Source organism: Nicotiana tabacum, chromosome 24, assembly GCF_000715075.1.
Source record: "Nicotiana tabacum cultivar K326 chromosome 24, ASM71507v2, whole genome shotgun sequence".
NCBI classification, from domain to species: Eukaryota; Viridiplantae; Streptophyta; class Magnoliopsida; order Solanales; family Solanaceae; genus Nicotiana; species Nicotiana tabacum.
The window spans coordinates 18,190,174-18,196,570 of record NC_134103.1 but is presented as its reverse complement, the minus strand read 5'-3'; the positions used below and the strand labels follow the sequence as shown (position 1 = coordinate 18,196,570).

Sequence of the window (6,397 nt, the reverse complement as noted above, 5' to 3'; positions counted from 1 at the left end):
GCCTCAATGAGGCGTAAGCCCCGAGGCACGGGACGTAAGCCCCATAGGTATTTAATTTTTAATATTTTATAAAATAATATAATGATAGTAAATATTTATAAACAAGTAAAATTGCATAAAAATTGAAGAAAATTATATATATGTGTGCTCCATCCCTAGCATGATTCTTAAGTATAACTAATGCATACAAATCACGTATAACGTCTTTAACTTTCAAATAATTAAAAACTTATAATTTCTTTAAAAACAAATGATCAAACTCCACATTTTACCTTCCTAAAAGTAAATAATTAATAAAATCTTATTAGTACGATAATTTTCTTATGATTGTTGTGGCGATACTAATATTGTCTCCCTTTACTTTGCATCTTTCTTCTGGATTTCATGGTATTCCTATTTTTTCTATGTTTGTTGTTGTGATACTAATATTGTCTCCTTTTCGTCCTTTTGTCTTTTTATTTTTTTGAGCCGAGGGTCTTTCGGAAACAGCCTCTCTACTCCTTCGGGGTAGGGATAAGGTCTGCGTATACACTACCCTCCCCATACCTCATTAGTGGAATTTTACTGGGTTGTTGTTGTTGTTGTTGTTATTAATACGATAATTAAAATATTACTCCTTCATGAATAAATACAAATTAATTTAAGATATCAAATTAATAAAAGGGTATAACAAGGAGGGACAAATGAACTAAGACACGACCAATAACAAGTGAATATATAAATTCGCAATACTATGTCTCATTATTAGAGTTATGCTCAATCTTCATATTTCTATCGATAAATAGAAATTTTATCATTAATTTGTTAAAAAATTTTGAAGGTCAACGATATTAATTAGGAAATTTGACACGTGATTTGCGTTAGAACTGTTAGGCGAGCCCCGAGCGTTGGGCGTTAGGCATGTTTAGGGCTCACGATCTGGCGCTTGGGGCGTAAGCCTCACAGAACTAAGCCCCATACATGAGCCCCAGGGCGTTTTGCAAGTGCCCCGCCCAGGGACGAGCCGCGAGTCCCAAAAATACCTTTTAAAACACTGCTATTTAATGAAATTTAAAGCTCTTAAGATTTTGAAGTTTTTTTTTTTAATATCGGTCTTAATAGTTCTTACTTTCTTTTATGTTTAAACTTTAAATTTAAATTTTCATTTAAGACTTTAAGACGATAGGTGGAGTAGTTCAAACCCTTTGTAAGCTACTTTGAGTGCCCTTAATCGTATTTACTCGATGTGAAACATAATAAATGCATGAAGAGAATAGCAAGATTACTATCTCCTGCGTAGTTGCATCTAAATGTTCAATTTCACCACTCAGATTTGTGGCAAAGAGTTCCCCTTTGATCTCTTTCCCATACACTACACATTAAGAGAAGAACCTTTAGATGCATGCAACATATTCAAAGTACATGGAATATACTAATTACCACAGTGAAAAAACATGGAACTTCATATTATCACTATTAAAGGATCTCATATTAGCTTTTTTTATTATCAATGTCATCATCAAACTGTTGTTTTGTCATATTGTATGTTTATTATGAAATTCAAGTATTTATCTAAATAACCTCTATTTTTTCTAAATAACTTCTATATCCAAAAAGAAAAACATAAATCCAGTATCTTTGTTATAATAATAATTTCTTAATAATATAAAATTAACTAATAATGAAAAATTGGGGGCTTCAATTGTGGGGGGGGGGGAGGGGGGCAGAGGCGGATCCAGTGCGAGAGTTATGGGTTCATAACTTTCGACGCGGAATAGAAATTTATGTGTAAAAATTCATTAAAATTGTAAAAATAATATATTTGAACCCATAACTTTAAATATATAATGGGTTTAATGTTAAAAATCTTAAAAATTGAGCCAATAGAATTTAAATCCTGGATCCGCCTCTTTGTGAGAGTGTGACTCCCCCCTGGGCCGGCACTGCATATCCCAGTAGGTGACTTTAACGTATATTAAGGTAAGTTTGCATTATTTTTGCAGTTTTAATATACAAGTTATAAATAAGGAAAATAGTTAGAGAGAAGGCAACTTGAACTCTACATTTACGCAACCCGAATTCTCTTAGGATTATGACATACAGTAAATTTTCCCTTTTCCCATGAGATTTTTTTTCCTTTTTGATCATCATATGAAATTCTCAAAGGTAATTTATAAAGTAAAATCCACTACCACCATAACCTTGAAGGGTTGGGAAACAATACCCACTTACGTTTTGAATGAGAAAGAGAATCCCCTTGTGGAATAGTTTTCCGATGAAATAATTTTTTTAATAAAAAACTTTCTTTTTTTAATAGATAATTTTTTAAAATAACCAAGTTCTTTTATTATAGCCAAAAGCTCAAGATATAAAAATAATTAGGATCTATATAATTTATGGAGTTCTCCTTTAGCTTTCTTCTTGCATAGTTTAAGATATGATGTAATGCAAAAACGCCTCTATAATGAATTTTTAAATGTGACATTATCAACTATAATTTCTGTTCAATAAAGATATTATCAAAATAAGTAAAGTTTAATAATTGCTTTAGTATAATAATTTTAACATACAAAGAAAATACATAAATAAATTAATACCCATAGCAGCGATTCTTTCATCTAATACATATGTAAGAGAATTGACTATTTTAATATATTTTTTTCCTTCAAATTGAAATGCTAAAGCATCCATGGTGAATGTGCGTTTCATATTTCTTGAATTTTGCATGCAAGTTTTTTTCTTTATTTGCAAAAATTTTAACAATGGCTTCAATATAACCTCAATATAATAGAAAAATGTCTTAAATTTTACAAGCAACAAAGACGAAATTCAAGTATTGGTTTGGATAAAAAAATATTATACTTCACCTTTAAAAGGATAGAGAGAGAAAACAAAATCTTTATTTTAAAAGAGAAACTCTCACTAAAAAAATATTACATAAGGGGGTTCCCTTTACCATTCAAAATGTGAGGGGGTATTGTTTCCCAACCCAAAAGGTTAAGGGAGTAAAGTGAATTTTACTCTACTTTATATGACTCCTGGAATCGGTTTAATACTACAGCGGTTTTCTTGCAACTATTTAAGTACTCCTCCCCGGATATTCTCTTCTTTCTTACTGCTTCGGTTCACTTATTTCTGTTTTGTTCTGGTGTTTGTCCAAGTATTTAGTCTATTTAGATGTTTAGTTAGTCTTTAAATTATTGTTTTTTTATTTCACCTGCCTCTAAGTTATTTAGGTGAGAGGGGTACACATACATAATTAGTTTAAATATGTCATTTTTCTTAAATGTTATGATTGACCCAGATGATGAGTTTAGGACGTACGCCTTTTCAATTTCAGATTGACGCTAATTAACTAATAGTTCTAGGAAATTAAATGCAATAACATAAAGGTAATATGGATGTTATATAATTTTGTGGAGTACTAATCGGCACTATTTTCTTAATATGGAAACCTGCATAGTGACATCTGCGGCGGATAAAAGGTTGAACATAAATCTACGAACTTCTGATGAGAGTAAAAGCTTAGAGCTTTAAGATTAAGAGCCAGTTTGGACATAAGAAAATTTTTACATTTTTCGAAAATTTTTACTTTTTTCCGAAATCAGTGTTTGCCATAAATTTTCAAATTTTCAGTCAAAGATGAATTTTGGAATTTTTCAAAAATTTGAAAAACTTCAAAAACCTATCACTCACAAAACTTCAAAAACCCAAAATTATATTCATGTCCAAACACAACTCTAGTTTTCAAATACCATTTTTACTTGAAAAAAAATTTCACTTTTTTCCGTAATTTTACAATTCTTATGTCCAAACGCCCACTAAATCTTACAGAAAAGTAATGCTCATGAGTAGTTTGAAACACACACACACACAGTGACACCGACTGATACAACATTGCGATTGCAATTGAACATCAAACTCATCAACTCAACTACCTTGTTACTGTTCTCTAAAACATTCTTAAAAGGAAAAGCCAACTTCGATAGCAAAAAAATCCTGTCGATCTTTTCAATTATATGTGACCAGTAAGTGTATTCAAGTCAGTGAATATAACTTCAAAATTATCAACTTTTAGCTCACGAAGACAGCAAAATTACTGTCGAAGAGAAGAAGGGCATCCGTTACGAAAACCAAGTCTATTAAGTTCCTCCAAGAGCATAAAAGGAGTTCGACTATGAGACGTACCTTGGGAACAACTCTATTTACATAAGACAACCCACATAATGAGCTCGAGGATATTTCTCTTTCAATTGTGGCCATTGGACGAATAACTGATCAACCATGTGTAGCTTGTAAAGAAGCAAACCACTCAAAGAAAGTTTCCTGACTCTTGCAATGCTCTCCACATAGAAAACAGATGACCACCTTATTCCCAAGACCTGAAGCTATAAAGTTTCATTAGCGTCTCAAATTGTCAGCTAAGTAAAACAAAAATGCAAGTAGCTTTACCGAATCCTACTGTAATGGAAATGATTGATTAACCCCTCACCGAGCTATCAAGGTCAATGATTCAAGCTGACTGAGGGATATCTCTAATCCATTGTTCAGTTTATTAACTGTTTCTCTCCCTTTTCATCTATTTGTTCTCGTTTATTTTTCTCTATTTATTATTTTTTTAATAGAGGAAGGGCCAATGGTTGTTGGAGTATGATAGGATTACAAAATAAGCTCGAAATTTGGTAAATAGAGTTCTCAATAACACCTACCATGGTGCCCCAAAAGAGAACATAGAAATGTTCTAACAACTAATATACTTTTAATGTTCTTTCTACGAATAAAAGTTAAGTGGATTCATGCTGAAACCAAGCTCTTAAGAGCCTGATATCCCAAATCAGGAATATAACAGATATAATCCATGTGCAACCTCAAACCTAATGGGATCAAGCGTTTAACAAGCAATTTTTTCATGCTGAAGCAAATCGAAATAAATCAAAAAACAGAAAAATCACTCTCTAACATACGAACCTTAAAAAAGAAGGCAATTACACATAGTGGAACACATGTTCCTGGGCCATTGCACAAGATCTGGGATATCAAAAAATATATAAATTAGTTAAGCAGGATCTTAAAAGGAAAGAAGAATCTGGAAATGCAGAAAGGTTGCATCGGGAAAGGGGGTTTCCGAAAAAGTAATATGAACTAAGTTTGTCTGGTACCACTTCGGATCTGATCTTGATCATCAACCACAACGCATGTGCCATAGCAATCAATGTCGTCCCAACAGAGGTAATATATGATTGACCAACTTCTCGACTCCGATATATCTGCATGAATTCAACTCTTCCTACTGCATCTCCTCCTGCCTAGAATAAGAGGTGAACCTGTTAATATACACGATATCAAGGATCAATCAACTATGCCTCAACCCAAAGCTAGTTGGGATCAGCTAGATGAATTCTTGATAGTAGGCTATAATTATGTAGTTTAGCTATTATTTGCACTCTAACTTAGCTGTACTTTATTGATATTTGAATGTTAAATGATAACAAATTGCTCTAATTAAGAACTTTATGCTTTGCAGGAGCAATTTCGGGCTATAAGGACGTTAAAGAATGTTTTGGAGCTAATATGGAGCATTGAAGGCCAATTGCAGGTTAGCGCGCTTAAAAAGAAGAAAGAAAAAAATGCTGCAGAAAATCCTCCAGGTGCGCGGTCTATGCGTGGCCGCGCACTAGGCCGCGCATGTCAGGCAGAAACAGGCCAAAGTGCGCGGTCGCGCACGTGCTTCCTAGAAAAACCGTCCAAGGCCAATTTTGTAATTTGAGAGGCAATTAACCTTGACTTATATGAAGCCCATCTCGTCCAAAAAAAGGGTATCTCTGTTTCTAGAAGAACTTTGGAGGCAAGAACACAAAGAGGAGCAAGACGGAGAATTCTCCTACGAGTTTTTCATCATATTCTTCTTAATTCCATTGTTGGTTATGACGTTTTACGTCAAAGAAACCCCCTTGATTCCCTCTTCAAATCTTTCCCAAAAGTTCCAAAATCAGAATAGAAATGGTGAAGAACGCACCAAAATCGCAAAGGGTTCTATTCATGGTTTTTGCCCAGGTTTTTCACACTTGCGGCCATTTTCTCACACCCACGCGACCGCACCTGCGGTCCAAGGAGCCGCACCTGCACAACTCACTTACGCGCCCAGACTCCGCATCTGCGGCAAACCCGTCGCACCTACGAAGGCGCATCTGCGCGTTCCTCCGCTTCTGCAAAGCCTGCCCAGCATTGCCCTTTCCGCATCTGCGCCCCAGGTTTTACACATGCAGGCTCGCAGATGCGACCTCCAACTCGCACCTGCACAACCTGCCTAGCCCAGCATTGCTCGCACGTACGCACGTACGCACTCCCCATGTGCTCCAGTGGCCTCGCACCTACAACTCTTCATTCCGCAGGTGTGGAAATAGCAGAAGCAGCAGCT

The 6,397-nt window shown here is 34.8% G+C and overlaps 1 long non-coding RNA gene across 1 annotated transcript; it reads right to left on the bottom strand.

Annotated features, from left to right (window-relative positions):
• Positions 1-4,234: 4,234 nt before the first annotated feature.
• On the bottom strand, positions 4,235-5,331 carry LOC142178455 (uncharacterized). Its single transcript, XR_012706607.1, has 3 exons — positions 5,139-5,331; positions 4,948-5,007; positions 4,235-4,367 (listed from the first exon to the last, which is right to left on the bottom strand). It is a non-coding gene; the product is annotated as an uncharacterized LOC142178455 (long non-coding RNA).
• Between the last annotated feature and the right edge of the window lie 1,066 nt (positions 5,332-6,397).